Source organism: Magnolia sinica, chromosome 18 (genome assembly GCF_029962835.1).
Source record: "Magnolia sinica isolate HGM2019 chromosome 18, MsV1, whole genome shotgun sequence".
NCBI classification, from domain to species: Eukaryota; Viridiplantae; Streptophyta; class Magnoliopsida; order Magnoliales; family Magnoliaceae; genus Magnolia; species Magnolia sinica.
In genome coordinates, this window is record NC_080590.1 from 12,539,030 (window position 1) to 12,549,330 (window position 10,301).

The following is a 10,301-nucleotide window of genomic DNA, read 5'->3' on the forward strand; positions in this document are numbered from 1 at the left end:
CGAAAAATTCTTCTCTTATAAAACGCTCTCTGATATTCGGTTTTAAGCATTTTCTACTGAGTTCATCGCTGAGTCAACTCAGCACTTTCGGATTAAACTGCAAGTGGTTCGAGCCCGTGTACAGTGAGTGCACCGCTGGGACCGGGTCATAGTCGTTGTATCCTAGAGGTCGATTGCTCTGGAAACCTGTTGCACTTGGGATGCTGTCCAATGAGAGAAAATTTGATTTCAAGCCGAGTGACTCAGTCACGCCTTGACTCAATTCAATAAGTTCTTCTTTCTCAAAATTTATTTTTCTTTTTTTAGTTCTCGATTTTTAATAGTCTATTTAATTTAACCAAATATTCCAACAATCTTGAAATCGAATTGTTGAATTACATAGACTATGGCTACAGTAACAGTAAATGCTTCTACTGAGTTAGCCAAAATCAAACCGTTTGCTAGACAATCATTTAAACGGTGGAAACAGAAACTGATGTTCGCTCTGACCACCCTGAAAGTTTCATACATTTTATCTGAATCATTTACTATAGATCCAGCAAATCAAACTGAAGTAACAGATGAAAATAATTGTAAAAATTATATTCTAAACTCTTTATCCAACGAACTATATGACGTGTATGCTTCTTATGTGTCTGCTAAAGACATATGGTATGCTTTGAAAAAGAAATACATATTAGAAGATACATGCGCTAAGAAACATGCAATTGCTAATTTCCTTCATTATGAAATGATAGACGATATACCTGTCACAAATCAGATTCACGATTTTCAAAGTCTAGTTCACGAACTATCGACAGAAGGAATTAAGTTGGATGAAGTGTTTCTTTCAGGAGCACTAATAGAAAAGTTACCGCCCTCCTGGAAAGAATATAAGAATAGAATGAAACATAAAAAGAACGGTGTTTCTTTGAAAACCACTATCGTACACATACGAATAGAGGAGGCCAATAGAATCAGGGACCAAAAAGAAAATAAAAATGAGATAGATTCAAAGGCGAATCTTGTGGAATCAAGTCGGGCAAATAATAAGAAAAAGGGCAATTGTCATAACTGTGGCAAACCTGGACATTATGCAAATGAATGCAGGCTCAAAAAGAAGAATGCAAACAATCAATTCAAGAAAAAGGAAAACTGCTACAACTGTGGAAAGCCTGGGCATCATGTCAAAACCTGCAGGCTTAAGAAAAACAAAGATAAGCCGCAAGCTAATCTTACAGAAACAGGCAATGAGTCTGACATGATAGTAGCTGTGGTGTCAGAAGTCTTCCTTGTAAACAACTTGGAGTGGGTGCTAGACACTGGTGCAACTAGGCACGTGTGTAAGGATCGTAGCATGTTTACCTCCTACCAAGTATCAGGAGATGATGAACAGGTGTTCATGGGTAATGCTAGAACGTCTCCAGTTGTAGGGAAAGGAAAAGTACTTCTGAAACTCACTTCTGGAAAGACTCTGATGTTGAATGATGTCCTACATGTGCCCGACATTAGAAGAAACTTGGTCTCTGGTTCACTCCTCAATAAGGCTGGTGTTAAGTTAGTATTTGATTCAGATAAGCTTGTAATGACTAAGAATGGAACCTTTGTTGGTAAGGGGTACTGTAGCGATGGTTTATTCATTATAAATGTATCCAATGATAATAATAAGAAGACATTCAGTTCTGTTTATATCGTTGAACCTTTTTATCTATGGCATAGTAGATTAGGTCATGTGAATATAGCATCTTTGAAGAAAATGAAAAGATTAGGTTTATTACCTAATATATCTAATGAAGAATTTGACAAATGTGAAACATGTGTCGAATCAAAATTCATTAGAAAACCCTTTAAACAAATAGAAAGATCATCTGTTCTATTAGAGTTAATACACAGTGACTTAGGTGATTTTAGAAATCACATGTCTAGAGGTGGAAAAAGATATTATATAACTTTTGTAAATGATTACTCTAGGTTCACTAGAGTCTATCTGTTAAGGAACAAAGATGAAGCTTTAGATGTTTTTTCTAAATACAAAATTGAAGTTGAAAATCAGTTAAATATAAAAATTAAAAGACTTAGAACAGATAGAGGAGGTGAATATGAATCTTCTCAATTTAGAGAATTATGTGAAAAGAATGGAATAGTTCATGAAACTACAGCTCCTTATACACTAGAACAAAATGAAATAGCAGAACGTAAGAATAGAACTCTAAAAGAGATGATGAATGATATGTTAAATAGTTCAGACTTACCCTCAAATATGTGGGGAGAAGCAATTCTATCTGCTTGTTATATTCTAAATAGTATTCCTTTTAAATCTTTTGAACAAACACCTTATGAACTTTGGAAGAATCATGTTTATAGTTATAAATATATTAAAGTGTGGAGGTATCTTGCTAAAGTAGGATTACCTGAAATTAAGAAAAGAAAGTTAAGTCCTAAAACGACCGACTGTTTATTTATAAGGTACGCACAAGACAGTGCGGCCTACAAGTTTTCAGTTTTAAAAACTAAGGATAATATTCTATATCTTAATACAATTATAGAAGTTAGGGATGTAGAGTTCTTTAAAAACATATTCCCTATGAAATTTAAATCTACAGGAATAAAGGAAGTCAATAAATCAGATATTACGTCTACTAGTAAAAATGCTTATAATAAAGTAGTAGAAGAGATACAACTAAGAAAAAGTATTAGGGTTAGAAGAAAAACTAATCTAGGAGATGATTTTTTTACCTTCTTAGTAGAAGATGATCCTACAACCTATATAGAAGCAATTAACTCTCCGGATATAACCTTTTGGAAGGAAGCAATAAATGATGAGTTAGAATCATTATATCTAATAATACTTGGAAACTTGTAGACCTACCACATGAAAATAAACCAATAGCATGTAAATGGGTGTTTAGAAAGAAACTAAAATCAGATGGGACTATTGAAAAGTTTAAGGCTAGGTTGGTAGCAAAAGACTTTAAACAAAAAGAAGGAATAGATTACTTTGATACATATTCCCTTGTAACTATAACTACAACTATCAGGGTCTTAATAGCAATAGTCTCCATATATAAACTGGTGGTACACTAGATGGACGTTAAGACAGTTTTTCTAAATAGATACTTAGAAGAAGAAATATATATGGAGCAACCTAAGGGTTATAAGATATCAGGTCAAGAAAATAAAGTATATAAACTAATTAAATCACTATATGGTTTAAAACAGGCTCCTAAACAATGGCATGAAAAATTTTATGGTGTTTTAAAATTAAATAGTTATCATATAAATGATGTAGATAGATGTATATATAGTAAATTTTTTGAAAATAATTATGTTATTATATGCTTTTATGTTGATGACATGCTTATTTTTGGAATTAATATTAAATTAGTTAATACAACTAAGAAGTTCTTGTCATCTAAGTTTGACATGAAAGACTTAGGAGAGGCTAGTGTAATCTTGAGTATTGAAGTAACTAGGAAAAATGATGTTATTATATTATCTCAATCTCATTACATTGAGAAGATATTGAGAAAGTTTAACCATTTTGACTGTTTACCTATCAGTACTCCTTATGATTATAGTGTGACTCTCATGAAGAATACAGAAAATAGTGTGTCTCAATTGGAGTATTCCAGAATAATTGGTAGTCTCATGTATCTAACAAACTGCACTAGACCAGACATTGCTTTTGCAGTAGGTAGGCTAAGTAGATATACACATAACCCTTAAAAAGAGCATTGGAATGCATTGTTTAGAATTTTGAGATACCTAAAAGGCAGTATGACCTATGATTTACATTATAATAGTTATCCTGCTGTATTAGAAGGATATAATGATCGTAATTAAATCAATGATTCAGATGAGAAAAAATTCACTAGCAAATATGTTTTTACTTTGGGTGGAGGAGCGGTCTCTTAGAAGTTTATTAAGCAGACATGTATCGCTCGGTCAACTATGGAATCCGAGTTTATTGCCTTAGAAAAGGCTGGATTAGAAGCCGAGTGACTTATAAATCTCTTAGCTAATATGCCATTGTGGCTAAAGCCTGTATCGGTCGGGTCTATTCATTGTGATTGTCAAGCAGCTATAGTAAAAGCAAAAAGTAAAATATATAATGGAAAGATCAGACATATTAGACTCAGACACAACATAGTAAAACACATGTTGGATGATGGAGTCATATCTATTGACTTTGTAAGGTCAGAAAAGAATCTGGCAGATCCTTTGACCAAAGGACTATCTAAAAGGTTAGTCAATGATACATCGAAGGGAATATGGCTGAGTCTAATATATGAGCTGCCAGTGTCGGCAACCCAACCTATACAAGTGGAGATCCCATGAGATAAGTTCAATGGGTAAACAACAAGACACGAGGTAAACGATTGCACTGAGTTATATGAGCCCATTTTATGGTGTACAGTGCAAGCAACAACATAAAAGGATGAGTTGTTAGAACTCTTAATGAATCCATAGCCATATATTTGGTGGTGTATACAGTTGCTGCATACACTTGATGAAATTCACCTATATGGGTGTGGAGGTGGAGGCCGCTTCCTATGAGAATCTAGGCGAATTCTCTAGAGCACTCATGAAATCCAGGTAATGGTGTATGGCCGAAACGCACCGAACCGCAGAATCACTTGCAGAGGAAGAGTTGTGTGAGTGGCATGTACTTACGATTTACATTAAAAGGATTCAGGTTCAAGACTATGGTGTCACCTGATTCCTTTAGACCTGTCTTGCTTACTCTAATGTCGGTTTAAGTTTATGATGACACCGGCACAATTGCACAACTATTACGCTTTAATTCAAAAGAATTTTATTTTAAAACATGTGGGGGATTGTTATATTTTGTTTTAAAATAATATTAAAATTTTAAATTTTAAATTTTCGATAATTTCCCTCCATTTTTGAAAAGTTGTAGTACTTTTGAGTTGTGAATTTTATCCCACATCGGATTTGACATAGTAAACTATCTTGTATATAAGATAGTCTTTTTGTCTAGGGCTTGAGCCCCTTTCAGGGGGCATGTGAATTTGGTCCTGTGGGGGCTATGCCAATAGCTTTAATCTATGTTATTAACCACACACGCGCGCCCGCGCCGAGCCGAGCCGTGCCGTGCCGAGCTGAGCCGAGTTCGTGTGCGCGTGCGCGACGCGACGCGATGGGATGGGACGAGCTGGGCGTAGCGCGGGTGCGGGTGCGGTGTGTATACTCGCGTGGGTGTGTGTATGGGTACTCGCAGGATCGTATGTGCGGGAGTGTACTCGCATTTGCGCTTTTCGTTTTAAACCAAGAGAGATGCGTCCCTTCCGGTTGGTCGCACTTTGGGTTTAAACCCAACGGACCTAACCTTTTATAAAAGGTGCTTATGCACCACTTCGGAGTCTATATAAAGACAACCGATTCCAGTTTCAAATATACGAAAAATTCTTCTCTTATAAAACGCTCTCGGATATTCGGTTTTAAGCATTTTTCTAGAGTTCATCGCCGAGTCAACTCGGCACTTTCGAGTTAAACTGCAAGTGGTTCGAGCCGTGTACGGTGAGTGCACCGGGGACCGGGTCATAGTCGTTGTATCCGGAGGTCGATTGCTTGAAAACTGTTGCACTTGGGACGCCGTCCAAGGGGAGCAAATTCGATTTCAAGCCGAGTGACTCACCACGCCTCGACTCAATTCAATAAGTTCTTCTTTCTCAAAATTTATTTTTCTTTATTCTCTTTCCTCGAGAGTCACCTAACCACCTCTGTTAAGTATGCTTCTCTCATCCTTACTACTAGTGTTTCAAATAGTGCCCATGGTGTATCAGTAAAGTACACTACGTGACATCCCAAATAGGATCTTTACTCTTGCTCCGGTGGTAGACTCTCGGGAGTCTCAACACCCGGTTAGGGGTTCGATTATCCATAGGTGGTGAAATCCCACTACAGTGTGAGTGTGTCGAGGTGTGTGTGCATGTGTAAAAAAAAAATTAATAAAAATAAAAAGCATCCCAAATAACATAAATTTCCTGTAGCGTATGTTACAGGGGTCGTAGTGTACGCTACAGCTACATAGCACATAGTATCTATATTGTAAGCTACAATGTATTTTTTTACTATTATATTTTTATTATTATTTTTTTCACATTTTCTTTGTTTCTAATGTTGAAGAATGTAACACTTGTATTATATTTGATACTTTTAATCTATGAATCTTTTATTTCTTTTCATAATTGTGACTTGTGATTTCAATTGGACATTATTAATTAAAGTGGTTTGCTTAGAAAGTTATTGATGTGATAATTATTTAATTTGATTTATATATGTAGATTAGCTTTGATAAATGATAACTAATAACTTTTTTTAACATGCTTATAATTGATCAAATAAATAATCTTTTAGGCATTTTTATTTTTTTCCTTTTTTTTTACTATTTATTATATTTGTCATATTTTTAAATATAAAAAAATAAAATAAAATAGAAGTATTATATAGAGCTTATGCTACACGCTATATATTTACGCTACATGTTATAAAGGGCTGAGCGTTACGCATCACATTACCGTTATTTAAAACATTACTTACAACATCGTTCTTCCTTTATTCTCATCTATTGGTTCTCATGTCCTTACTAATACCTGTGTGTTTATATTCTTGTAATTCGGCCATATTAACCATGGAAGGAAACATCTCTATTGGTAATGTCATCTTCTATAAGATTGTTAGTCGGTAACGAATGGATATTCAAAAGTTGTACAAAAAAGTGGGTCTATGTGGGAGTTCCACACACGTGCATGCTATGGAAGGGATGGATGTAAGCTAAGGCATGGGCATGCAAACTTTGGAACGGACTGCTTTAAGATGAGGCACATTCGTGCATGCTTTGGAATGGATTGATATGAGATGAGGCACATTCATGCATGCTTTATGGTGGATGGATGTGAGATGAAGCATATGCATGCATGCCTTGGAATATATGGATGTGAGATGAGGCACATGTATGCATGCTCTATAATTGATGGATGTGTTGTCGTTCATCTGTTATAAGAGCTTATTTTAGGACGGATGGTTGTGCCATGAGGCACATGCATGCACGCTATGCCACTTATAGATGTGGTGCTTGTCCATCGATTATAAGACCTCATTTTAGGATTGATAGATGTGCAATGAGGAACATGCATGCTCTGGAATGGGCGGATGGATATGGTGCTCCTGTGTTAGAATACAAGTGAGGCCCACTAGTCAGATTGAAAATCACTAACAAATGAGATTGGGAGGCCATTCAAAATTTCCAAATATTCTATGAATCTCCTATGCTTCCTCTTGTGCAGCCCACCCTTTTTTTTTTTTTTTTGGGTTAGCTTGTTAGTACACACCCATGTCAATACACACACTCCATGTTAGCCACCCCTGCTAGGGATCTATACCAAGACCTCAAGTGTTGAAACGAGGTATCTCCACTCAGTCTGCCAGTTGAGCTATGGATCAGGGTGTGTTGTGCAGCCCACTTAACATTCCATAAAATGTGTAACAACTCTAAATTTTGATACATTATAAAAAAACTAAATTAAATATTTAAATTTTATTTTTAAATAAAAAATAAAAACAAGTCAATAATTAAGTTGGTAGCAAAATTCTTAATTGAGAGAGAGGTTTTAGGGATCACGGAAGGTTTCTACATTAAAAAAAAAAAAAAAAAAAAGAGATAGGAAGCCCTAAAGTAAAAGGAAGAGGAAATTCTAAGAAGGATCGATCAGATGAGTTATAATCGTTAGATCTTTTTAACTTTTTATTATGTTGTTAATTTCTTCTTGATCTATACAATGGATGGCGTGGATCATGTACACCATCATTGTATAGATGTGTAAAGTCAAATTTAATAAAGTGATGTTTTTATGATTTCAGTCTAATTAGTAATATTTTAGGAATAAATTAAATGAATGGAATCTGATTATGCTGAGATAGATCTGTACGGATCACATGATCCTTAAGGCCAAAATATACAAGGGTCATAATTTTTAGATCAATCTAACAATCAGATAGGCCACAGTAGTTAGATCTAAAAGTATTTAATAAAGAAATCTTAGATTTTTGCGCAAGTGTTGGTATCACTTGGCGTAGAAGGTCGAGATGAGCCATCGATGTATGTGTGGTTAGATCCACACCATCCATCTAATGTGTAGAGGCAAAATATGATAATACCTCAAGAATCTGGATAATCCAATCATCTGGTGGGCCACCCTGATTAATTATTTGACGTTCAATTTCAGGATCTTAAAAAGAAAATCTAAATCTTGATAATTAAATTTACATAAACATATAATTTTAATTATTTGATTATTTTAGATTTGGTCACTTAGAATGTTAATCAAAGGTGGACCCCACCATGTAATACAAATAAATGAATAATAATATCATTAATATAATTGATATGACTCCGGAATTCAAATCAACCTAATTACATTGCAGAGTCAATACTACTAAACTCAGGTGAGTAATCCAACTTGTCTCATAATTCATTAAAATTAAAATAAATCATTATGATTGTTTGATTGATTTACTGGTTTGAATATTTTAATATGATAATTGTACGATAAATTTATATGTGAATATTTTAATCGAGACAACTATGCAAAATATGAAAAATATGTATTTACATATCATCCCTTATTCATTGCATTGCATAATGTATGGTCGATCCTAGGAGCCCTCCTTGGAAGAAATGTCGATCCTGGTAGAGCGTTATCAGATGCGGGCTATACCCAAGCCTATCGAAAGGTGGAAGCCTACCCAACGGGTGGATGCGGGTTGATGACCTCCAACCAAAGCAGATGGACGATCATCCCATTTGATGCATTCATATATCATTTTACATTCATATCATTGTATATGTATTTATGTATTATTTTAATTACTATGATTATGAATTATGCTGGGTTATATCACTAAGCCTGTTCAGCTTACATTTTTATTGATGGAAAAACCATACAGAGGAGCTATTAGCAAATGATGTGACGCAAGAACTAGAAGGATCTACTGTACCTGAACACAGGAGCTATTAGCAGATGATTGACGCAAAAACCGGAAGGATTTACTATACCTGAACACGACCCACCTGAAACATGAGTATACTTATCTGAAGGATGAAGTGACAGATTGGACAATTTTTGATTATATGTTTTATTTTGTTAACATAGTTTGATAATACATACTAGTATTTATTTTGAGACTTTAAGCAATTATTTAGATTTATTTCTTTGAAATAAATATCATTATAGTATAATGGTATAATAAGTGAATGATTTTAAGGTTCATTTTATTTTAAGGATCGTCAAGATTTATATATGTTTAGTTGATTGGTGCTAAGTATTATATATGTGTGATTGAGATTATGGTGGACCTTATATTGAATATAATTATCATCTCTGATTAAACCAATTTAAGAATTAAATTAGTACACTTTGTGTACGAGTTACGAACTAAAACTCGGGTCTGAGGGTGCATACTCTGTACCCGAATTTTGGAGCGTGACAAAATGAGCTCACAAAATGGAGCAATAGTCTGAATTTTTCAACATTTGAACAGGTGGGGCTAACCTAGCATCATAGCACAGGAATTTCTTGTGAAAGACTATGACAAGAAATCTTCTTTCACTTGCGGTCTCCATATAGTTTGACATATAGAGTAAACAATTTCTTTAGTCTAAAAAAATACTTGTAAAAATTAGATAAACAACAAAAAATAGTAATATCGACTATTTATTATTGTGAGCAAATGGAACAAATAGGCTCAGTGGACTTTGAATTCACAAGCTATTTCCATTTTCAGGTGAGAAAAGTATCGGTGACCCATTTACAATATATTTACAAATAAGCCGGGAAAAGATACAGGCCCTCAATATATTGGGCACTGACCCAATGGCTCGTGGGAAAAAGCTCTCTGGCCCCAACCACGATGTATGTGTTTTACCATGTCATCCGTTCATTTTGCCAGCTCAACTCAGGGTACAAGGAAAAAACAAGGTAGATACGGAACTTAAGCGGACCACCCCACCAAAACAATGGGGATTAAACATTTGTCGGTGAAAAATTAGGGTCACTAAAGTTTTGGATCAAGTTGATGTTTATCATTTTCCTTCGTCAAGGGTTATGGGACTTTATGAACAGGTTGAATGGCAGTGGGCCCTAAAAAAACATTTCATTAGTAATTATTCAATATCCATTGTTTCTTATGATGCGGTCTACTTCTACTTTGGATCTGCTTCATTTTTTGCTGTTTATGCTCCAAAATGAGCTGGAAAAATAGATGGACTGCTTGGATAAAATACATACATCATGGTGAAG